We start from the raw sequence: 26,667 nt of genomic DNA, 5'->3' as shown, positions 1-26,667 counted from the left end.
ATTTCCTCCTGTGGCTGGTGCTTAGACCCTCTCCCAACTTCTGACCTGGCCTTTCAAAGTGTTAATCAGCCCGACTCGGAGCAGCGATTAACATTCCCCACTCCAACATGCCCCTCCATTTCCTGATGTGCCATAGGTCACGAAGGAGACACCCCCTTCTCTGTCCGTCAACTCCTCCGCCTCTCAGGAGTGGATCACAAGCATGTAATTTCGCACCAATCATAGCAATAACCTGCCTCACTGCCTGGCGACACCGCCTTACTTCTGCCTGAGGGGGGGGTGAAAGGACAGAGGATTTATGTATAATCCACCCACTCCTAGATCTGCCTCTTAGGGAGAGAGGGAAGGCTAAGAGGCACAGGATAGGCTGGGAACATCAGGCTAGAGTAGACTGAGGCTACAGGCAAAAACATAGATGGATGGAGATGGTTCTCTGAGGCTAAATTCACACCTGTAGCTGTTATGGTCACTCACTGGCCTTTACTGTATCTTTAGGCTACAGACATCTACAGCACAGCAACACAGACAACATGCTGTGAGGGATGTTTGTTTACTTGTTGAGATAAACAAGCCAGACTGGTTCCCGTGTGACTCACGTTGAGGCGATCAAACAGGTCATCTCCAGGCTCCTTATTCTCCATGAAGAGCTTGAGGTTCTTGAACACCTGAATAAACCAAATAAGGTCAAGACCGAGAGAGAGACAGGTTTTAAATCCTACCCTGTCCTAGACCTCCAGCCCAGACACACAGATGCTTACATCTAGTCTACACACTGATCATGATAGGAGAGCCCAGGGCTGTCTAACCTGCTCATTCAGCTCACAGGGGAGACAGAGAGTGATGGAGGAAAAAAGATCTGCATCAATTATATTTTTCAAGAAGTCCTGTTTTCTTCCTGCTCTAAATAAACCAGCTAAAATATGCAAAGAACTAATTAAATGGTAACAGATGTGTTGCTTTTTAAAACAGACCGATTTGAATGACAATTTATCCTTGAGCCAATACTAAATAACTAAATTGGGAAATAAGAGACTTTGATGAATGTGTGAGGATTTAGAAAGATTTATTCCAGACTCAGTGTCTGGAGTGGCGCAACAGAGAGCTGACAGCTGATTGATCAACCAATGTGTTGGAGTCATCAGGAAGGACCTGAAAACATTGCAACAATCTGCACTCATCACAGGCTGTTTATGCATGAACAGATGTCTAAGACACAGCAGTATGCTGGTTCAACATTCAAAATGCTGTTTAGATGATACGCAAAGTGACCGGACACAGACATACACTTCAAAATGCAGATGCTGGCAAGTGTAGATTGGTAAATAGATAATCATGTGATCTGGCTATCCAACACTTTGCATTGCAATTCATCACGCTCTCCCATGGAGCTGGAATGAGAATTCATTCTATTCAATCTGACATTTACCAGCTATCCCTTTCCCTCGGAATAAACAAACAAAAATATTCAGGACACTAATACTAATTCATTGTACCTAATGTGTTGCTTTTAAATACTCATTTCAATAATTACACCTTCTGCCAGAAAACAAAAAACGTTGGCTGTCAGAGGCAATGTTTCCTATTCCTCTTGGAGATAGCATGGCTGAATCATAGAGTCCTGACACCCCCCAGCTAATGTTGTTTAGCCTCATTTTCACACTGACAGACAGCTGCTTGGCAGAACACAATGAAATCGGGCGAACATTTTAAAATAAAAATTGCCCTTAATTTTGTTTTTTTGTGTCAGAATTACTTTGACTGACAGATTCAATATTGGGCCTGATGGGATAATCAATTAAAGTGTGAATAGACAATTGTTTGGATACATTTTTCCTTCCCCAATAGTTTATCTTGAACATGTAAAGCAGTCATTTGGGTTTGAGTGTTGGCATATTCCTCAATTGAAAAGTATTGGAGGAATTACTGCAACATTTTGTTATGAAGAACAACCCTAGAAGTTAAACTCCTTTTGCATAATCCCCATCAAATTGATCTGTCAATTATTTCTCTAAATATTATTAAACTACTAACTTTTCATTTGAACTCTTGACTTTAGAAGTTTGAAGTGAGCCTGTTCCAACAGGAGTAAACACTAGTGGTTAAATCAGAGAAATGTAAACGCTGGCAGCAACACAAATTCAATCTAAAATGATGCCCTCCAGGCATGTCTCTCTCCCTGGGGCTCTCTCCCTGTCCTCCACCCCAGGGCACCGACTCTGAGCAGACAACTCAGTCTGAGGGTGCTGCTGGCCTTGGCTGATTCTGAAATGGCAGTGCCTGGCCAAAACTAGTGTAAATAAGGAAAGGGAATCGAGTGCCATTTCAGACGCATCCCTTGTAACAGCTAGTGGTGCGGAGGCTGTTGGCTACTTACCCTCGGTGACGGGAACCTTATTGTAGTAGCAGATAAAGTCTTTACCCAGCGTGTCGTGGAGGGTGATGTGCTCCACCCTCAGGGAGCAGCAGCCCACCGTGTTAGCCGTCTCGCCCTTCTCCTTCTCGTTACCTGCTCTCAGCTGGAGGAAACAGCAGTAGGGTGAGACAGGGGATATGGTCTGGCAGAATGGACTGATTTTCTCTTCGATGTGGTCTAATACTCATCAACCTGTGTATGACAGAGGAGTGTCTCTGGCGGGTCCCCATCTGTTAGAACTTGAAAGTCCTACTGGCGGATCGCATCCACACAGCTCTTCAACCTGAGGTCCACCTCATACTTCTCCCAGTCCTTCTCACCCTGAGGAACCACAACAACACAGAGACTAAGGAAGACTATGGTCACATCATTGTCTTTACATGGTCTCTTGTAAAGAGACCTTGGAGAGCTTCCAGAGCTTCCTGGAGAGCTTCCAGGCAGTGCTTTCTTATTCCATTCAGAAGCCTTGCATTTGCTACAACCGAGGGCCAACATTCAATCATAACCCCTTTCAGTATTTCATGAGATTGTGGTTAAAACAATGTATTCATAGTTATGTGTTTAGTAGTCCACTTCTTCCACAAGTGTCTAACATGAAGGCTGAAGAAAATTGGCTTGGCCACTAAGATCCTCACAAACTTTTACAGCTGCACAATTGAGAGCATCCTGTAAGGCTGTATCACCTCCTGGTACGGCAACTGCATCGCCCGCAACCGCAGGGCGATGCATCGCCTGGTGTGGTCTGTCCAACGCATCACTGGGGGCACACTATCTGCCCTCCAGGACACCTACAGCACCCGATGTCACAGGAAGGCCAAAAAGATCATCAAGGACATCAACCACCCAAGCCACGGCCTGTTCATTCCGCTACCATACAGGTGCATCAAAGCTGGGACAGAGAGACTGAAAAATAGCTTCTATCTCAAGGCCATTGTTAAATAGCCATCACTAGCTGGCTACCACCCGGTTATTCAACCCTGCACCTTAGAGGCTGCTGCCCCATATACATAGACATGGAATCACTGTTGACTTAATAATGGAACACTACTCACTTTAATAATGTTTACATAATGTTTTACTCATTTGATATGTATATACTGTATTCTATTTTACTGTATTTTAGTCAATGCCAATCTGACATGGCTCATCCTAATATTTATATATTCCATTATTTTACTTTTAGATTTGTGTATATTGTTATGAACTGTTAGATACTAGTCTACTGTTAGAGCTAAGAACACAAGTATTTCACTACACCCGCAATAACATCTGCTAAATATGTGTTTGTGACCAATAACATTTGATTTGATTTGTTAAATGTCTAGTGGAGAGAGGCAGTCAGAAAGGGTGACATTATGTTTGCATAGTAGTGTAGCGCTAGCCAGCGGCTGATTAATTAGCTATCCCCACACAATCTCACTGTTGCCAAGGCCACATCGTCATGGCGACAAACTGTGGAATAACTTAACCTTCAAAATAAAGAACTGGGTGATAAGAGGATAGAGGAGGAATGGTGGAAGGAGGAAGGGAAGAGAGAAGGAGTTGTGAGAGTACCAGGAGGCTGGGAGCTCAGGAACTAGCTATGTTGATTGTAATGGCCACAAACACACAATGGAGGCATTAATGATATTCCATCCTGGTTGGATTATGAGTGAGTGAGTGAGTGAGTGAGTGAGTGAGTGAGTGAGTGAGTGAGTGAGTGAGTGAGTGAGTGAGTGAGTGAGTGAGTGAGTGAGTGAGTGAGTGAGTGAGTGAGTGAGTGAGTGAGTGAGTGAGAGAGAGAGAGAGAGAGTGAGAGAGAGAGAGAGAGAGAGAGAGAGAGCGAGAGAGAGAAGGATGAGGAAGCTGGGGGATGAAGAACCAGAGAATCACCTGCAACTAGTACTGGTTAATTTCCCTCTCTGTCTGTCCAATGGCAGAATGCTCTAACTCCACAGAATTTCTAAACACAGAGGCCCAACATCACAAGACTAGCGGGAACATTTTCGATTCAGACTTGGCAGACCAGAACGGAGTTTGATTCAATGAGAGAAGTGAAAAATTCTTCCCTAGTTGTTAATTTTCTCTAAATCTAAAGGTACAACCTAGATTTGAGCCAATGTCTTAAGTAGCTGAACATGTTATAACTTTAACCTCATGAAAGTGACAAACTGACACTTTTTCATTTTCAGCAGTGCCTTTGATTTGACGGTCTGCATAGGCGCAGTTCGGCACGAGACAACTGTTAGACCCGATGACACGTTTCTGCGCATGAGCTTAGCTAGCCAACGTCTCCATGACATCGCCTACAAGCGTGATCGGGGATTTCTATTGGTGAAGCAGTTTCTAAATATCTTTATACTAAACCATCTTTGCTAACACCCGGTGTCAGGAATCCTTCAGAAATTTTTAAGTAAAGTAGAGGAAAAGACTATGAAAATAGGAGTGGAATGGGTAGGATAGCGATGGAGGAGAGTGGACTGTGTATTCTACTGTAAGCCTATGTTTAACCTTGTTGTTAATCTCTAAAAGACTCACCAGGGAGATGGAGCAGAGCAGACTATCGCCACAGTGGAGATAGAAGGCTGGATACTGAGTGGCTTTACATGTTCTGTACACACCATGGTCAAAGTCCAGTTCATCTACCTCTGATCTCTCAGTAGCAGCAGCAGCAGTACCAGCAGCACTACGTTTACCCAAACGGTCATAGTGCACGCTTCTCTCACGAAGCAGTGGCGGGGAGATGGTAATATGAATCACAGGCACACCTTACATGCCCATATGCATGCAAAACACCTGATTCATTACGTCATACGAACCACTTAACACGACAAAGGTGACAAATTGCACCAAATCACATGTTCCTCTCACGCAACACAAAAGACAATAGCTTCTAAACTCGCCGATACTGACGTGCTCCCCACAGACCTCTGCTTAAAAATCAAAACAACTGTTCAGAATAGTCAAAGCTTCAGAAATTCACAGTGCGACTTCTAGGCCTAATCAACAACTATTCAGAAGCACCGATCACACCCGCAACATAAACTCACATGGTTTCCTCTATTCAATATGTTGTGGTAAAATAGAATACAACTCCTACAACACACTCAACTGTTCTACAACAAAATAAAAGAAACACCTACAGATGCAGAACCCAACCATAATGGCCAAGCAATGTTCAAAACAAAACCAACGTAAATAACTGAAGCAATGTTGAGATTGAATGTAATACTTTTCCTGACTGTATGAAGCCTGCAGTCTGGGTCGTGTGTGTTTGAATGAATGGAGAGTCATGGGTCATGTCATGTTCAGGACAAAAGGAGACTAACAACTACAGTAGCCTTGAGTTTCTGATACAGCTTTTTTACCCATGAAAATGCCACAAGGCTGCGAACATTTTGAAATGTAGGCTACTACGTGGGAGGGGCTGGTCCAACTCAAGGTGTCACAAAAAATTGCACCCCCATCTCCAACGTAAAAAATATTTTCACATGACCCTCCCCTTGTATTGTAAAAAAATTGCCCCGCCTCATAGATTTAACTCCAAATAATGTTTACGACCACAAATAATAATTACTTTAGCCACCCTGTGTTTATAAACGTGGATATCGACTTTGCCACGTCAGCATGCTTTTATTGCAGAGTCGATGCCACACAGGGCTACGGGACAGAAGGCTGAGGGTTCCCCGACCATCATGGACTAGCTCACTCTCCCTGCCCACTTCATTAAGGGCGGCAGTTAGTCTCAAGGTTAGAGCGTTGGGCCTGTAACCAATACGTCGCCTGGTTTGAATCCCAGAGCTGACAAGGTGAAAAAAAAATCTGTCCCTGTGCTATTGAGCGAGGCACTTAAGCCCAATTGCTCCAGGGATGCTGGACAATGGTGACCCTGGCCATGACCCCACTCCCTACGAATGTTTCAGGGGGGGTTGGGATATGCAAGACAACTATAGGACTAAGCACCCCCCAAATTGTCAGTAAGCCTACACTAAAATCAGAGCTGGCTGCAGACAATAATCAGTTTTTCAACATTTTGATGCCATATTTATAATTATGTAAAATATCTTAATTTAAAGACTCAATCATGGACACTCTTACTGACAGCTGTGGCTGCTTTGCGTGATGTATCGTTGTCTGTACCTTCTTGCCCTTTGTGCTGTTTTCTGTGCCCAATAATGTTTGTAACACATTTTGTGCTGCTACCATGTTGTGCTGCTGCTATGTTGTGTTGCTACCATGTTGTTGTCATGTTGCTACCATGCTGTGTTGTCATGTGTTGCTGCCATGCTATGTTGTTGTCTTCATGTACTGTAGTGTTGTCTCTCTTGTGTGTTTGTGTGTTTTGTCCTATATATGTATATATTTTTTAGTATATTTTTTAATCCCAGCCCCCATCCCCGCAGGATGCCTTTGTCACGGCAGCCTTCCCTCTCCACTAAAAGAGGGGGTGAAACAGGGATCGGACCAACACGCAGCGTAGCCAGTGCTCAACATGTTTAATTAAACAAAAAACAGTGAACACTTACAACAAACAAAAATACCAAAGTGTTGCAAACCGAAACAGTCCTATCTGGTGCAGACCACAAACACAGAGACAGGAAACAACCACCCACAATCCCCAACACAAAACAAGCCACCTATATATGATTCTCAATCAGGGACAACGATTGACAGCTGTCTCTGATTGAGAACCATATTAGGCTGGACACAGAAACAGACTAACTAGACACACAACATAGAATTCCCACCCAGCTCACGTCCTGACCAACACTAAACAAGCAAAACACATAAGAACTCTGGTCAGGACGTTACAGCCTTTGCCTTTTGGTAGGCCGTCATTGTAAATAAGAAATTGTTCTTACCTACCTTGCCTAATTAAATAAAGGTTAAATAAAAATAAAAATAAATATGAAATTAATTTTCCACCAACAAGTTTCTGTGCCAATGCACCACACAACCAATAAACCAAGCATACTGACTTCGGGTGCTTCAATATCATGGTTTGAGTTTTCAACACCACAATAAATAAACTGTCAGTCTCGACAAACAGAAAATACATTCCCTCCCTAACTTGAAGGCCTACCCAGTATCAAAGCATTGGCTTGACAATCTCCGAATGTCATTGAACTTTTTATTTTTTTGCGGAGGTCTCTTTCCATTCATCAAATGGCTGCTGATTACTTTATTTATCAATAGAAGAAAAATACATACACTACCGTTACACAAAAAGTACACAAAAGTTTGGGGTCACTTAGAAATGTCCTTGTTTTTGAAAGAAAAGCAAATTTTTTGTCCATTAAAATAACATCAAATTGATCAGATATACAGTGTAGACATTGTTAATGTTGTAAATGACTATTGTAGTTGGAAACGGCAGGTTTTTAATGGAATATCTACATAGGCACACAGAAGCCCATTATACGCAACCATCACTCCTGTGTTCCAATGGCACGTTGTGTTAGCAAATCCAGTTTATCATTTTAAAAGGCTAATTGATCATTAGAAAACCCTTTTGCTAATAGAATGAAACATTCAAATCACAGGGCTTTTGCGTGGTTATTCAAATGACATTTTCACTGCAGCCTAGATTAGAATGTTGTACTCACTTGAGAACGATAATGCAATTATTCATTGCATTGCGGTGTAGGCTAGTCTAGGTAAGATAGGGGTATTGCCCCTAAACAAGATCAATAGGGAAGGTTTTTGAGCTGCGTGTCTCATGTCTTCAAATATCATATCAAATTGTATTTGTCACATCCGCCGAATACAACAGGCGTAGACCTTACTGTGAAATGCTTACTTACAAGCCCCAACCAACAACGCAGTAACCAAAAAAATAAAAAATAAGAACAAGAAATAAAAGTTACAAATAATTAAAGAGCAGTAGTAAAATAACAATAGTGAGGCTATATACAGTGCGTACCGGTACAGAGTCAATGTGCAGAGTCAATGTGTGGTGGTTAGTCAAGGTAATTGAGGTAATATGTACATTAAAGGGTTATCAAAATTATTAAAGTGACTATGCATAGATAATAACAGAGAGAAGCAGCAGTGTAAAAGAGGGGGGAGGGGCAATGCAAATAGTCTGGGTAGCCATTTGATTAGATGTTCAGGGGTCTTATGGCTTGGGGGTAGAAGCTGTTTAGAAGCATCTTGGACCTAGACTTGGCGCTCCGGTACCCCTTACCATGCGGTAGCAGAGAGATCAGGCTATGACTAGGGTGGCTGGAGTCTTTTGACAATTTTTAGGACCCATGCCAAATCTTTTCAGTCTCCTTGTGGGGAAAGAGGCTTTGTTGTGCCCTCTTCACGACTGTCTTGGTATGCTTGGACCATGTTAGTTTGTTGGTGATGTGGACACCAAGGAACTTGAAGCTCTCAACCTGCTCCACTACAGCCCGTCGATGAGAATGGGGGTGTGCTCGGTCCTCCTTTTCCTGTCCACAATTATCTCCTTTGACTTGATCACGTTGAGGGAGAGGTTGTTGTCCTGGCATCACATGGCCAGGTCTCTGACCTCCCTATAGGCTGTCTCGTCGTTGTTGGTGATCAGGCCTTCACTGTTCTTTCATGCGGAATAATGCAATTGGCCTCGCTGCTGCCTATCAGCGATTCCTATTGATTCTTGTGGATCCCTATTGAAAATTGATGTAACTTTGAATGCTTTTATGTGTGGTATGATTGCTAGTTAGCCTATTGCAGATCTAGAAAAACGATCCACCTAACACTACTGTCATTATGAATGGTAGATAGAGGGCAGGATGTACAGTTAAGATGGCGGACTATATTAACCTGTGGTATAGTTAAACAATAAGGCATGAGGGGGTGTGGTATATGGCCAATATACCATGGCTATCGGCTGTTCTTATGCACAATGCAACGTAAATAGAGCAGAAAAATAAATGTGTTGTTATACCCATAGTATACGTTCTCTTATAAACTTATTTTTTTTTTTGCACATTTGTGGTCTGCTGGAGGTCATTTTGCAGGGCTCTGGCAGTGCACCTCCTTGCACAAAGGTGGAGGTAGCGGTCCTGCTGCTGGGTTGTTGCCCTCCTACGGCCTTCTCCACGTCTCCTGATGTACTGGCCTGTCTCCTGGTAGCGCCTCCATGCTCTGGACACTACGCTGACAGACACAGCAAACCTTTTTGCCACAGCTCGCATTGATGTGCCATCCTGGATGAACTGCACTACCTGAGCCACTTGTGTGGGTTGTAGACTCCGTCTCATGCTACCACTAGAGTGAAAGCACCGCCAGCATTCAAAAGTGATCAAAACATCAGCCAGGAAGCATAGGAACTGAGAAGTGGTGTGTGGTCACCACCTGCAGAACCATTCCTTTTTTGGGGGTGTCTTACTAATTGCCTATAATTTCCACCTTTTGTCTATTCCATTTGCACAACAGCATGTGAAATTTATTGTCAATCAGTGTTGCTTCCTAAGTGGACAGTTTGATTTCACAGAAGTGTGATTGACTTGGAGTTACATTGTGTTGTTTAAGTGTTCCCTTTATTTTTTTGAGCAGTGTATAAGGGCTGTGTCCAAGCACTCAGCAGTGCATCGTGGACATATAGCACACCCCCACATGCCTTATTGCTTAAATATACCATGGCTGTCATTCATTCAGCATTCAGGGCTTGAACCACCAAGTTTATAATAAAAGTTAGGGAGCGGAAAAACATTGAGAACCAAAACACCTTGGGGAGGCACATGCAAGCAGATTAGGAAATGTGGCTAAAATGGAAGAAATGATATAGTAAAACCCATAGCCACGGGGAGCAGGGGTGCTGAGGGTGCTGCAGCACCCCCTGATAAATCACAATTAAGTACAAAAATGTAAATAAAAAATACACCAAATTATTGCGCCATCATATGACAAGACACACAGACAAGATGTCTTAGAGTAGTGGAGTAGTTTGGAAAACTAACTTGTGGTCTTCCTCTAGATACAACTACTGAACCTTATTGAGCGATGACTATTGGAACATTAAAACCCGTTGTGGGACTGTTCCATCAGTTGACTGCTCCATAGTGTTTCTCTGGCCAGCAAACCGTCTCTTTCATTAACCATTTCTACTCCTGTAAACTCTCCTTTACCGTCCAGTCAATGTTCTGAGCCGAGCCAGTCTCACTTTGCATAGGTGATGATGCCATCCTGGATCCTCTTCTTCAACATGCCTTGTTTATGGTGCTCCCCCCGCACTCGGAACAGACCCGTGGGCTCAATCTTAATGTTGCCGAGCACCCGGTGGTGGTCATGCATACAGAAGACATACTCATTACCTGGAATGAAATATTTATCAGAAAATACTGTATCATGACAATAAAGCCTGCTTGATCTCAACCACTTTTAATATTAACCCCCTTTGCTCTCACAATATTGTCAATCCATAGCAATTACACTCAATCCAATGTATTGGAGTAGTCATTTATCTCTTGCTTGAGTAATGGCCCTAGCCTCCGCCTTCTCCTTGTGCATGGGGTGGAGCTTCCCAAAGTCACACTTACTCAGGTCACTAATCAGCATCCTCTCCTCCATGGTCATCTCCTGCCCAGACAAACACAGGGACAATAGATGAGAAACAGATTCACTACTGAATTGTCCTTGACACAGTCAAACAGGTATCTGCGGAGTAGGCCTACCTAATATATCAAAGAATGCAGAATATTCTTCCATTCCGCACATCTTCAACTTCATAACCTAACTCAATTACTAACAGATCTAAGATCTGTCATTATCTGAATAATTAAAACCTGTAGCCTTCGCTTTAATCACTTGATCAAGACAAGACAGACCATATCAGTCCTCACATCTCACACCTGAGAGCCAGTGACAACCATAAAGCAAGCCAGCCTGGGTTCCACCAGCAGTCGCAGAGCCCTTTGTGTTCCTGTAATACTGCTCTGCTCTTGGGAGCCCCTGAAGGGGTCAGCCTGTAGTGGGCGCATTATCTAACTACGCAAAAATGATTTACTGTAGTTGAGTTACAGGAACTGTAAGGTCAAGAAATGTTTTTCGGTTTTAGTTATTTGCACCAAAGGAAATAAGTGAAAGACATAAGAGTACAGATAATAAAAACTGGTAAAAACGGTGTGCAGGTGAGGTTGGAAGCACAAAAAGGCTAATATGAAAACCACACCACAAATATAAGTACCAAAACAAAAGTTTGTTCAATCAGTTAAACAAAGCATATTCATTAAAAGTGTACATTATATACTCAGTATACAAGAAAAAACATGTTTGACTACGTGTGTGTGCATGTTTGTGTGTTAGGCTCGAGTTAGGCTACATGGAGGGGATTATTGTGTAGTTTGATTCATCAGGCTGACTCACAGTTTTTGTTTGAAGTTATTGAGGGACGATGAGGTTTTTGCAATGTGAAGATAAGAATTCCAGAGTATGGTTCCTCTGTATCTGATATAGAATTGCGAGTGAGGTGCGGCGGTAGGGAGGGTGAAGGTTATCGCAGTGTCTTGTGTTATACACAGTTGAAATCGGAAGTTTACATACACCTTAGCCAAATACATATAAACTGAGTTTTTCACAATTCCTGACATTTAATCCCAGTAAAAAATCCCTGTTTTAGGTCAGTTAGGATCACCACTTTATTTAAGAATGTAAAATGTCAGAATAATAGTAGAGAGAATTATTTATTTCAGCTTTTATTTCTTTCATCACATTCCCAGTGGGTCAGACGTTTACATACACTCCATTCGTATTTGGTAGCATTGCCTTTAAATTGTTTAACTTGGATCAAACATTTTGGTTAGCCTTCCACAAGCTTCCCACAATAAGTTCGGTTAATTTTGGCCCATTCCTCCTGACAGAGCTTTTGTTACTCAGTCAGGTATGTAAACTTCTGACTTCAACTGTAGATGGATTTCAGAATTAACCTGGAAGCATCCATTGAAGGGTTTAGGTAAACTATCTGCGAAGTATGAGTATGTGTAGATGAAAGTGCATAATTGGCGTACATTCATGTCTTAAATAGACAAGTTATTTAGTTTCTTGATAATTAAACAAAGGTGCTATGTTTTTTTTCTATGTTGGGGTTTTGTGTTCGGCCTGGTATGATTCTCAATCAGTGGCAGCTGTCAATCGTCGTCCCTGATTGAGAATCATGCTTAAGTAGCCTGGGTTTCACTTTTGGTTTGTGGGTGTTTGTTTCCGCGTCAGTGTTTGTCGCCACACGGTACTGTTTCGTTTGTTAATCGTTTATTGTTTTGTTTAGTGTTCTGAGTTTGAATTAAAAATCATCATGAACACTTACCACGCTGCATTTTGGTCCGATCCTTCTACCACCACAGACGTTAGTTACACTCAAATTAAGACTTTATCCACGACAGATCTATCGTTATTTTTCAAGATTACGAATTGAAACAGTATTGCTTCACTTAATGTTTTATTTTATTTTTTTTTTTTTACTTGTGTTTGGTGCAAACCTTAAACTACACGCGGATGCTGTGTAAAACACGTAGCACTCCAATAGATCCCGGCGCACTTGCAAAGATGATCAGAGATATTGTCCGCGAGGAAATATCCTCCATCTCTTGACACCAAATTGAGTCCAATCCATGACACTCTGGGAGAAACTTCAAACCACGGTAACTAACTGTGTCTCAAAAGTAAAATATCTCGAGGTTTCAGCTACCGCATTACACTCTCGGCTGTAAACGGTGGAGAAGAACTATGATAAATTGCTAATGGCAAATAAGTTGTTGGAGGAAAATATACAGGTGTTAGAAAACCAGAGCAAAAAAATCTATTTGAGAATAATTGGACTCGATCATGGAATTGGTAAACATGTAAAATGTTAAAAAAAAAAAATCTATTAACTTTTTGGTCAAGAGAAGCTTGGTCCCCCCTCCTTTTGTGAACATTGCTCATCACACTGACCTATGACAAATGGCAACCGGTGTATGATAACATGGCTACATAGCTTCAAAGCAAAACAAATGATTATTTGCGTGGCGCGAGAGATGGGGAGACTGAAGTACCAGGTACAGACGATCAGCATTTACCTGCAGAGCTACGGAAACAGTAAGCTACCTACAATGAGTTGAGACGACTACTATGTAAAAACAACTTGAGTACGGCGTGGTTCACCCGGCAAAGCTGCTGATCACCTTCAACAACAAGAACTTTACGGAAGCCTCGGAAGCAATGGACTTCTTTCTACGAGAGGCAAGTCAAGCCAATGCTTGATTCAACTCCCCCGACCACGGTCCTGTAGGCCGCACATCATTTTTGATCATGTGGGCACGGGCCCATGAACAGGCGCATAATATGGTTTAGCATGCTGACCACACCGCTCTCTAGCGCATGTCGATTTTGTCCACCCACATCAGACGCGATCTGGACATGCAGGTTGAAATATAAAAACGAACTCTGAACCAACTATATTAATTTGGGGACAGGTCGAAAAGCATTAAACATTTATGGCAATTTAGCTTGCTAGCTTCCTGTTGGTAGCTAATTTGACAAAAGGGTAAACTGAGTTGATTTCTAGTAATCTCTCCTCCTTCAGGCTTCTTCTTCTTCTTTGGACTTTATACGGTGGTTGGCAACCAACTTTAACTTCTTATGGCTGAAGGGGCAGTATTGAGTAGCTTGGATGAAAGGTGCCCATTGTTGCATATTATTATTCGTATTGGATAGAAAACACTCTAAAGTTTCTAAAACTGTTTGAATTAAGTCTGTGAGATTAACAGAACTCATATGGCAGGCAAAAACCTGAGAAGTTCCACTTCCTGTTTGGATTTTTTCTGGGGGTGCCATATTTTCAACCAAGCTCTTATTTAAAATACAGAGAGATATGGATGGGTTTTCACTTCCTACGGCTTCCACTAGATGTCAGCAGTCAATAGAACTAAGTCTGATGACTCTAATGTGAAGGGGGGTCGAAGGAGACAGAATTTAGTATGAGGTGCCATGAGGTGAGCATGCATTCAACACTCGCGTTCACGTGAGAGGCAGCTCTGTTCCATCTCTCAATTGAAGTCGATTTAATTCTCCGGTTGGAACGTTATTCAAGATGTATGTTAACAACATTCTAAAGATTGATTCAGTACATTGTTTGCCATGTTTCTACTGACTGTAACGGAACGTTTGGACATTTCGTCACGTTATAGTGGTCGCGCTTTGAGACTTTGGTTAGGGTATTTGGTAAACAATTCGAAAGTAGCTAATTTGACATAAATAACGGACATGAACGAACAAATCAAGCATTTATTGTGGACCTGGGATTCCTAGGACTGCATTCTGATGAATTCATCAAAGGTAAGGAAACATTTATCATGTATTTTCTGGTTTCTGTTGAGTCCAACATGGTGGCTAATTTGGCTAATCATCTGAACTCCGTCTCAGATTATTGCATGGTTTATATTTCCGTAAAGTTTTTTTGAAATCTGACACAGCGGTTGCATTAAGGAGAGGTATATCTACAATTCTATGTGTATTACTTGTATTATCATTTATATTTATGTTGAGTATTTCTGTTGAAATGATGTGGCTATGCAAAGTCACTTGATGTTTTTGCAACTAGTGAATCTAACGCCTCAATGTAAACTCAGATTTTTTTATATAAATATGAACTTAATCAAACAAAACATGCATGTATTATGTAACATGAAGTCCTATGAGTGTCATCTGATGAAAATAATCGAAGGTTAGTGATTAATTTAATCTCTATTCTGGTTTTTGTGAAGCTATCTTTAGCTGGAAAAAATGGCTGTGGTTATTGTGGTTTTGTGGTGACCTAACATAATCGTTTGTAGTGCTTTCGCTGAAAAGCCTATTTGAAATCGGACACTTTGGTGGGATTAACAACAAGATTACATTTATAATGATATAAGACACATGAATGTCTGATGAATTTTAATTATGAGATTTCTGTTTTTTGTATTTGGCGCCCTGCACTTCGACTGGCTGTTGTCATATCGATCCCGTTAACGGGACTGCAGCCATAAGAAGTTTTAAGCTGCATTACCACCACCAACTGGTCTGGAGTGTGGAACTCAGTTGAGGCGGCAGGTAGCCTAGCGTTGGACCAGTAACCGAAAGGTTGCTAGATCAAATCCCCGAGCTGACAAGGTAAAGATCTTTCATTCTTCCCCTGAACAAGGCAGTTAACCCACTGTTCCTAGGCCGTCATTTGTAAATAAGAATTAGTTCTTAACTGACATGCCTAGAGGTAAATATAATATGTAATATATAATATAAAGGTAATAAAAAATACAAATAAAAAAGTTAATCTTTCAATCACCCACGTGGGTATATGCTCCTAAAAACCAATGAGGAGATGAGGGAGGTGGGACTTGCTACGCACCAAGTTCTCTTTTAGCACCTGGCTACGCAGATGCTCGTTGACGTGCGCGAGCAGTGTGGGTGTAATGATTGAATAACATGAATGTGTACATTTATTTTGCAATACTCGCACATGCAATGCTGGCCGGTGTGGTCAGCATGTAACACCCACAAATATCCCAGGTATGACAGAATAAGATTTGTACGATCTGCCACAGACTTTGCAATTCATAATTGATTTGCTTCTATCAAAACTAACTCGTTGGACATAATCGCATCTTTCTGATTGAGTATTGTCAGTCATATAGACAAATCAATACGGATATAAACAGAACAAAGGAAGACATTATTTCACTCCAAAATATGATTTACTCTCATGTTATAGCGCACGGCTGCTTTCTTGACTGAATTAATTATTTATATTCAACCCCTATCTTTCTGTGGCCGGGTGTTCCATTCACTTTGTTTTTTTAATTTGACCTGCCAGATGGGACCCAGTAATAGAATATCCCAGAGGGAACTGAGCAGTAGTGACCAATTCATGATCTGTTGAATGGCTTATACTGTGTCCCTATCAAACCACAACTGGACAAACATTATTTGGTTTTACATTTATTTATTTTTATTTCACCATAAATGGTTTCATTTTGTTCATGATCTTTTTCTTCTAGTCCAGTAGAATTGATTTGATACTTAGATTATGGAACTAAATAAATAAATAGAAGGAGCCCTATGAATGGGTGATTTGTGCCAGCAGCATACCACCCTGCATACCACTGCTGGCTTGCTTCTGAAGCTAAGCAGGGTTGGCCCTGGTCAGTCCCTGGATGGGAGACCAGATGCTGCTGGAAGGGGTGTTGGAGGGCCAGTAGGAGGCACTCTTTCCTCTGGTCTAAAAAAAATATCCCAATGCCCCAGGGCAGTGATTGGAGACACTGTCCTGTATAGGGTGCCGTCTTTTGGATGGGACGTTAAACGGGTGTCCTGACTCTCTGAGGTCATTAAAGATCCCATGGCACTTATCGTAAGAGTAGAGGTGTCAACCCCGGTGTCCTGGCTAAATTCCCAATCTGGCCCTCAAAACCATCATGGTCACCTAATAATCCCCAGTTTACAATTGGCTCATTCATCCCCCTCCTCTCCCCTGTAACTATTCCCCAGGTCGTTGCTGCAAATGAGAACGTGTTCTCAGTCAACTTACCTGGTAAAATAAAAATAAATAAAAAAATTGTCTTCCAACTGGATGCAGAGCTGTTAGAGTCTACGAGAAACAGATGCTGTAGATATTACGAGTATAATACAACTGCAATATAATCACACGTTTTTCCCTTTTAGGTGGGAGATTAGGGAAAGATTTGCGATTTGGGAGGGTTTATGGGATTTTTTTTTTTTACATACAGTATTCTATGCTGATTTGATTAGTCATCTAATTACTTTCAAATGGGAATGTACTCATTATTACATTTGCAACAAAGTATTTTCAAAAATGTTAAGTTATGTGTAATTTCTTGGAATTTACAGGGCATGAATGGAAAAAAAGCATAGTAGTTGTCCTGATATTATGAATAGGAAAGGAGTAGATATTGCCATGCTCCAGGAAACTCATATAATGAAGGATGATTTAAGCAAAATAGAAAACGTGTTTCGCCATATATTAGACCAAGGGAATGATCAAGAAGAAAGGATTGCCTATGTGAAATAATTTTTTTCGTGAATTTCTTAAAAACATTTATTTATGCATATGCCCCAAATACGATTGTTTTTGTTTTGTATCCTTATCCAAAGTGCTTTCTGGAATATCTGATTTCCGTGTGGTTTAAGGTGGTGACATGAAACAACACTCAACCCGACTGTATTGAACACGATGGGAGACAGAAAGCTGGTTTCAAGCGCAGGGCGCAGCAGGTGTTTATTTTTAAAGGACCACAGGAGAAGGCAGGTAGCTGGGTCCAGGGGCAGGCAGAAGGTCATACACAGGGTGTCAGAAAAGGCTAAAGTACAGGTAGGGAATAGGCAAAAGGTGTCGTTAGTGAGGCAGGCAAAAACTATCATACACGGGAGGATAATTACGGGAAAAACAGTGCTCCGAATAGAAGTGTGTCACAAAACAAACAATACCTGACATACAGGTGTGTGCACAGGTGATCAGAATTCAGCTGATTGGGATCTGGAGGGTGAGCTGCGTTCAGGGGATCTATGTGTTTGAGAGTGTGAGCTGGAAAGTGGGATGGAAAGTGAGCTGCGTTCAGGGGATCTACGTGTTTGAGATTGTGAGTTGAAAGCAGACGTTACACCGACAATGGACAAATCTAACAAATTGGGAAGTGCACCACCAGCCACCATAGCGTTGCGAAATATGGTCTCTGATTTTGCACTAGCAGATATATGGAGAGTGCATAATCCACAGCTGAAAGAATATACCTTTTACTCCGCTAGGCACCAATAACTTTCAAGGATAGATTATATATTACTTTCATCACAGTTAGTGCATCCAGTATAGAAGGTGGAAATTGTACATATGTCGGTCTGATCATCATGCAAATGTTCAATAACCTTTTCTCAATAGGGGGGCGCTATTTTCACTTTGTAAAAAATCGTTCCCAAATTAAACTGCCTCATACTCAATTCTTGCTCGTACAATATGCATATTATTATTACTATTGGATAGAAAACACTCTCTAGTTTCTAAAACCGTTTGAATTATATCTGTGAGTAAAACATAACTCATTTTGCAGCAAACTCTGAAAATCTGAAATCGAGGCTCTGTTCCAGGGCCATCCTATTAATTTGCCTGAAATCTATGGATCTACATGCACTGCATACGCCTTCCAGTAGATGTCACGAGGCAGTGAGAGGTGGAATGGGGTGTCTAGCTTGATCTGAGGCCGTTCAAGAGCTTTTGGAATGACGTGACCAGATTTTTCATTGTCTTGGAAGGCGCTAGAAGGGACCCCAGATTGCGTTCTGAAAAGCTTTCGGTATAGACGTTAGATATCTCCGGCTCTGATTTTATTTGATATGTGTTAAAAACATCATAAAGTAGTTATTTTAAACCGAGTTATATCAGTTTATATCAGTTTATTGCGATTTTCTGCATTTTCTTTTCTTTGCATTATGTGGTGTTGGGCACGTTTGCGCCACATGGCTAGCTTTGGTTGCTAATTCGACAGGCAAAGAGGACATTCTACAACCAAACAACGATTCTTCTGGACAAAGGACAACTTGTACAACATTCTGATGGAAGCTCATCAAAAGTAGGAACCATTTATGACATTATTTCATATTTCTGCTGAAAATGTTTAGCCATATTTTCCGCCTTGATTTTGGGTGCTGTCTCGCTATAACGTAAGCTGTATGTCGTACTAAAGTTATTTTAAAAAATCTAACACAGCTGTTGCATTAAGAACTAGTGTATCTTTCATTTTCTGTCCAACATGTATTTTTTAGTAAAGTTTATGATGAGTTATTTGATTAGATTAGGTGAGTGTCAGAAATATATTCGGATAATTTTGTGCAGTTTGGCTACGTATTCACATTGTAAAACCACGATTTGTACCGCTAAATATGCACATTTTCAAACAAACCATATATGTATTGTGTAATATGATGTTATAGGACTGTCATCTGATGAAGTTTGTGAAGGTTAGTGAATAAATTTATAGATTTTGCTGGTTTCTACGCTATCGCTACCTTTGCGGTGAATGAATGCGGTTGTGTGGTAGGCTATTGCAGTAAGCTAATATAATGCTATATTGTGTTTTCGCTGTAAAACACTTAAAAAATCTGAAATATTGGCTGGATTCACAAGATGTGTCACGGCTGTCTAATTCCTCCTCCTCGGATGAGGAGAAGGAGTAGGGATTGGACCAAAACGCAGCGGTAGATGAATACATGAATGAATTTAATTAAAGACAAGACGAACACGAAAAAACACTTTAAAAAAATACAAAACAACAAAACGACGTAGACAGACCTGAACTTGAGAACTTACAAAATAACACGAAGAACAGGAACAGACTAACCAAACGAACGAACACGAAACAGTCCCATGTGGTGCGACAGACACAGAACCAGGAACAATCACCCACCAACAAACAGTGAGAACAGCCTACCTTAATATGGTTCTCAATCAGAGGAAACGTCAAACACCTGCCTCTAATTGAGAACCATATCAGGCAACACATTTAACCGAAAATAGAAACACATAACATAGAATGCCCAACCCAACTCACGCCCTGACCAACTAAACACATACAAAAACAATGGAAAACAGGTCAGGAACGTGACAAGATGTTTGTCTTTAATTTGCTGTACACCATCGATTTTTCAGAAATGTTTTATGATGAGTATTTAGGTACTTGACGTTGGTGTCTGTAATTACTCTGGCTGCTTCGGTTCTATTTCTGACGGTAGCTGTGATGGTAGCTGCAATGTAAAACTGATTTATACCTCAAATATGCACATTTTTCGAAAAAAACATAGATTTATTGTATAACATGTTATAAGACTGTCATCTGATGAAGTTGTTTCTTGGTTAGTTTGGTTGGTTCTTGGTTAGTTGGGTTGGCTTTGTGCATGCTACCTGTGCTGTGAAAAATGTCTGTCCTTTTTTGTATTTGGTGGTGAGCTAACATAAATATATGTGGTGTTTTCGCTGTAAAACATTTTAAAAATCGGACATGTTGACTGGATTCACAAGATGTGTATCTTTCATTTGCTGTATTGGACTTGTTAATGTGTGAAAGTTAAATATTTCAAAAAAATATCTTTTGAATTTCGCGCTCTGCCTTTTCAGTGGAATGTGGGAGGAGTTCCGCTAGCGGAACGCCAGAGCCAGACAGGTTAAAATATATTTTGATTTGTTTAACACTTTTTTGGCTACTACATGATTCCATATGTGTTATTTCATAGTTTTGATCTCTTCACTACTATATTCTAAAATGTAGAAAATAGTAAAAATAAATGAAAACCCTTGAATGAGTAGGTGTGTCCAAACCTATGACTGGTAAGGTACCTTAAGTTTGGAAACACCTACTCATTTAAGGGTTTTCATTTTTTCTTACTATTTTCTACATATACATAAATATATACACACATACATAAATATATATACACACACACACACACACACACACACACACACACACACACACACACACACACACACACACACACACACACACACACACACACACACACACCTGCTTGTCGAACATATCATTCCAAAATCATGGGCATTAACATAAAGTTGGTCCCCCCCTTGCTGCTTTAACAGCTTCCACTTTTCTGGGAAGGCTTTCCACTAGATGTTGGAACATTGGGGCGGGGACTTCCTTCCATTCAGCCACAAGCTCATTAGTGAGGTCGGGAACTGATGTTGGGCGATTAGGCCTGGCTTGCAGTCGGCATTAGAATTCCTCTCAAAGGTGTTCGATGGAGTTGAGGTCAGGACTCTGTGCAGGCCAGTCAAGTTCTTTCACACCGATCTCGACATACATTTCTTTATGGACCTCGCTTTGTGCACGGGTGCATTGTCATGCTGAAACAGGAAAGGGCCTTCCTTAAACTGTTGTCACAAAGTTTGAAGCACAGAATCGTCTGGAATGTCGTTATATGCTATAGCGTTTAGATTTCCCTTCACTGGAACTAAGGGTTCTAGCCCAAACCATAAAAAACAGCCCCAGAACATACGACTCAAAAACTCCCCACCTTATGCGCTCCAAATGGACGTTAGCTGTAAGGGCAGAGATGCCCATGCTTTGACTTTTGTTCTGGGGATGCTATTCAAGAGGACATATTGTTCTGTCACACGATTCCCGAGCATGAAACTGCACAGTTCAGTGTGCTGCGTGGCTATTTTGATGAAAAACGATTTCATGGGATCGAATGGTGGGCTATATCAAAGAAAAAGTACCAGTTTTTTTTTTTGAGAGCCCATGCTCTTTTAATGGAAAGTATAGGGGCATTTTGAAATGTAGCTCTCAGGATGCAATTCCTATGGCTTCCACTGGGTGTAAGCACTCAATGTTCAAGGTTTCATGCTTGTTTCTTCCAAAACGAGGAAGAATAATACGTTTTACCACAGGGATACAGACTTGGAAATGTGTGTATGCGCGCTTGAGGAAGAGGACACGCACCTGCTAATATCGTTTTCCAATTGAACATACTTCTTTCCATATGAAATATTATAGTTTAATTACATTTTAGGGTATCTGATGATTTTATAGAAACGTATTTAGACTTGTTGAAACAAAGATTATGGGAAGATTTTCGGATTCCTATCTTGGAAAGTTGAATGAGTGGATTGCTCAAATCGATGGCGCCAACTAAACTGACTTTTTGGGATATAAAGAAGGATTTTATCTAACAAAACGACACTACATGTTATAGCTGGGACCCTTTGGATGACAAATCAGGGGAAGATTTTCAAAAAGTAAGTGAATATTTAATCGCTATTTGTGAATTTATGAAACCTGTGCCGGTGGAAAAATATTTTGATGTGGGGCGCCATCCTCAAACAATCGCATGGCATGCTTTCGCTGTAAAGCCTATTGTAAATCGGACAGTGCAGTTAGATTAACAAGAGTTTAAGCTTTTAACCGATGTAAGACACTTGTATGTTCCTAAATGTTTAATATCCATAATTTTTATGATTATTTATTTGAATTGCGCGCCCTTCAGTTCTCCCGGAAGTTGTCCCGCTAGCGTGACGCCTAACTTTAAGAAGATTTATGAATGTGTCTCCCTCTGCCATATGGACTCATTATATGATACAACCACTGAGCTATAATGGATAAACCGAGAGCAACTGGTGGCAAAAGAGCTGAGCGCAAATCTCTGAGATAAGCAGCAGGTAACTTTGATTGTAAACTACATTGCGTACGCCTGTTTGCAAAACTATGTGGAGATATGGTATCAGAGCATGACAATGTTCTAATTCACACTGAGTCTTGGTGGTTATCGAGGGGGAGTGTTAGAAATATTGTTTTAATTAAGAGTTAATTTGTGTAATTTCTTTCCTTAATGCGTTTGAGCCAATCAGTTGTGTTGTGTCAAGGTAGTGGCGGTATACAGAAGATAGCTCTATTTGGTAAAATATAAAGTCCATATTATGGCAAGAACAGCTCAAATAAGCAAAGAGAAACAACAGTCATAAGACATAAGATGTGAAGGTCAGACAATTTGGAAAATTTCAACAACTCTAAAGTTTCTTCAAGTGCAGTTGCAAAAACCATCAAGCGCTATGATGAAACTGAATCTCATGAGGACCGCCACACGAAAGGAAGACCCAGAGTTACCTCTGCTGCAGAGGATAAGTTCATTAGAGTTACCAGCCTCAGAAATTGAAGCCCAAATAAATACTTCACAGAGTTCAAGTAACAGACACATCTTAACATCAACTGTTCAGAGGAGACTGTGTGAATCAGGCCTTCAAATTCAATCAAACATTATTTGTTACATGCGCCCAATACAACAAGTGTAGACCTTACCGTGAAATGCTTACTTACAAGCCCTTAACTTCTTATGGCTGGGGGCAGTATTGAGTAGCTTGGATGAATAAGGTGCCCAGAGTAAACTGCCTGCTACTCAGGCCCAGAAGCGAAGATATGCATAGTATTAGTAGATTTGGAGAGAAAACACTCTTAAGTTTCTAAAACTGTTTGAATGATGTCTGTGAGTATAACAGAACTCATATGGCAGGCAAAAACCTGTGAAAAATCCAACCAGGAAGTGGGAAATCTGAGGTTTGTAGGTTGCCTATCCAATATACAGTGTCGATGGGGTCATATTGCACTTCCTACGGCTTCCACTAGATGTCAACAGTCTTTAGAACCTTGTTTTATGCTTCTACTGTGAAGGATGATGGAATAAGAGCTGATTGAGTCAGGGACTGGTAGAGTGCCACATTGCATTTCTACAGACAAAGGAATTCTCTGGTTGAAACATCATTGAAGATCTATGTTAAAAACATCCTAAAGATGGATTCTATACATCGTTTAACATGTTTCTACGAACTGTAATGGAATTTTTTGACTTTCGTCTGGCCTGCGCATCGTAAATTTGGATTTTGGAACTAAACGCGCGAACAAAAAGAAGGTACTTGGACATAAATTATGGACTTTATCGAACAAAACAAACATTTATTGTGGAACTGGGATTTCTGTGAGTGCATTCTGATGAAGATCATCAAAGGTAAGTGAATATTTATAATGCTATTTCTGACTTCTGTTGACTCCACAACATGGCGGGTACCTGTATGGCTTGTTTTTGTGTCTGAGCGCCGTACTCAGATTATTGCATGGTGTGCGTTTTCCATAAAGTTTTTTTTAATCTGACACAGCGGTTGCATTAACCTGTTGAGGATGGGGGCGCTGTTGTCACTATTTATGCTAATCGTGTAATTTTTGAAACGGCTTCCCACAAAATTCTTGATCGTACAATATGCATATTATTATTATTATTGGATAGAAAACAGTCTATAGTTTCTATAGGAGTTGAAATTTTGTCTCTAAGTGGAACAGAACCCATTCTACAGCAATTTCCCTGACATGGAGTCAGATTTCAGAAATGTTGGCCCCTGATCTGGAGTCAGTTAAAAGGGCACTGTTATTGCTATGAGTATACGGACACTGCTTACGTCTTCCCCTGGATGCCTTTACGTGATGACGATTTGAATGGGGTCGATTGCGCGTTCACAGGCACTATAAATTAAAAAAACCTGTAGCTAGCAAGTCTTTTCTTGCTGCGTAATGCGCCTGGAGGACATCGACCCGCACTTGTTCCAAGCATTAGTGGAGGGAGTAATATTACTCTGGTCATGTTTCTACTCGTTATGGGAGTTAAAAACATCATAAGGTAGTTAATTTAAAGCGTTTTATAGCAATTTATATCCGTTTAGTGCGATTTTGGGACATTTATTTCTGAAACGCTGTGAATTGCTGGGCACGCTTCCAGTTCATCCCGAACGCAGTTGGCATTTCCACATGGCAAGAGGACAGCTTTCCACCAAAAGACGATTAGACCCAAGAAAGGATCCTTTGCCCAAGATACTGATGGAAGAACAGCTCAAAGTAGGACATTTTTATTATGATAAATCGTGTTTCTGTCGAAAAATGTTAGTGGCTTAGGACGCCATGTTTTTTGACGTAGCTTCGCTTGGCGCAAACTGTATTGAAAAGTAAGGATAATTTAAAAAATGTAATTCCGCGATTGTATTAAGAATTAAATTGTCTATCAATCCCTGTCCACCCTATATTTTTTAGTCACGTTTATGAGTATTTATGTATAAGAGTAGATCACTGTCTAATATGGCGCACGGACATTTTCTCACCAGCTGGGCTACATTTCACATTGTCTAACCATGATTTTGGTGGCTAAATATAAACATTTTCGATCAAACTCTATATGGATTGTGTAATATGATGTTACAGGAGTGTCATCTGAAGAATTCTGAGAAGGTTAGTGAAAAAATTTATATATTTTGGCGATGTTGACGTTATCTCTCACTTTGGCTAGAATCAATGCTGGGCTGCTATGTGCTATGTGCTATGCTAATATAACGATTTATTGTGTTTTCGCTGTAAGACACTTAGAAAATCTGAAATATTGTCTGTATTCACAGGATCTGTGTCTTTCGATTAGTGTATGCTGTGTATTTTTACGAAATGTTTGATGATTAGTAAGTAGGTAAACACGTTGCTCTATGTAGTTATTCTAGTCCATTTGTGACGGTGGGTGCAATTGTAACCTATGCCATCTACCTGAAATATGCACTTTTTTCTAACAAAACCTATCCCATACCATAAATATGTTATCAGACTGTCATCTGATGAGTTTTTTTCTTGGTTAGGGGCTATAAATATCTTAGTTTAGCCGAATTGGTGATAGCTACTGGTGTTGGTGGACAAATAAAAGATGGTGGATTATGCTAATGTGTTTTTAGGTAATAGATGTACATCTTTACATATTGTGTCTTCCCTGTAAAACATTTTAAAAATCGGACATGTTGGCTGGATTCACAAGATCTGTGTCTTTCATTAGCTGTATTGGACTTTAATGTGTGAAAGTTAAATATTTAAAAAATATATTTTTTTTGAATTTCGCGGCACTGGTTTTTCAGTGGGGGTGGGGGGGGAGTGCCGCTAGCGGCACCCTCATCCTAGACAGGTTAAGGAGAAGTTTATCTAAAGTTCCATGTAAAAGACTTGTATCTTTTATCAGTGTTTATTATGAGTATTTCTGTAAATTGATGTGGCTCTCTGCAAAATCACTGGATGTTTTGGAGGCAAAACATTACTGAAGATAACGCGCCAATGTAAACTAAGATTTTTGGATATAAATATGAACTTTATCGAACAAAACATACATGTATTGTGTAACATGAAATCCTATGAGTGTCATTTGATGAAGATCATCAAAGGTTAGTGATTAATTTTATCTCTATTTCTGCTTTTTGTGACTCCTCTCTTTGGCTGGAAAAATGGCTATGTTTTTCTGTGACTAGGTACTGACCTAACATAATCAGATGGTGTGCTTTCGTCGTAAAGCCTTTTTGAAATTGGACACTGAGGTGGGATTAACAACAAGTTTATCTTTAAAATGGTGTAAAATACTTATATGTTTGAGGAATTTTAATTATGAGATTTCTGTTGTTTGAATTTGGCGCCCTGCACTTTCACTGGTTGTTGTCAAGTCGATCCCCGTAAGAAGTTTAACCAACAGTGCAGTTCAAGAAGAGTTAACAAAATATTTACCAAGTAAAGTAAAGTAAAAATAATAATAATAAGCAACACAATAAATGAACAATACAGGGGGTACCGGTAATGTGCAGGCGTACAGGTTAGTCGAGGTAATTTGTACATGTAGGTAGGGGTGAAGTAACTATGCATAGATAATAAACAGCGAGTAGCAGCAGTGTACAAAACAATTGGGGGGTTAAATGTAAATTGTCCGGTGGCCATTTGATT

At 40.5% G+C, this 26,667-nt stretch overlaps 1 long non-coding RNA gene across 3 annotated transcripts in view; it reads right to left on the bottom strand.

The window, feature by feature from the left end:
• Nucleotides 1-26,667, bottom strand: part of LOC129867129 (uncharacterized) — a 59,344-nt gene that overhangs the window by 6,827 nt on the left and 25,850 nt on the right. For 2 of the 3 annotated variants that reach the window (XR_008761580.1, XR_008761581.1), the window contains 2 exons: nt 10,903-10,942; nt 7,507-10,677 (listed from right to left, as the gene is read on the bottom strand). This is a non-coding gene — a long non-coding RNA (uncharacterized LOC129867129). Of the gene's footprint in view, nt 1-596; nt 666-2,374; nt 2,517-2,605; nt 2,735-7,506; nt 10,678-10,902; nt 10,943-26,667 lie in introns of those variants that run through there. The other variant, XR_008761582.1, reaches the window with a different exon arrangement.

This window comes from Salvelinus fontinalis, chromosome 12, assembly GCF_029448725.1.
Source record: "Salvelinus fontinalis isolate EN_2023a chromosome 12, ASM2944872v1, whole genome shotgun sequence".
NCBI lineage: Eukaryota > Metazoa > Chordata > Actinopteri > Salmoniformes > Salmonidae > Salvelinus > Salvelinus fontinalis.
This window is presented reverse-complemented; position numbering and strand designations above follow the sequence as displayed.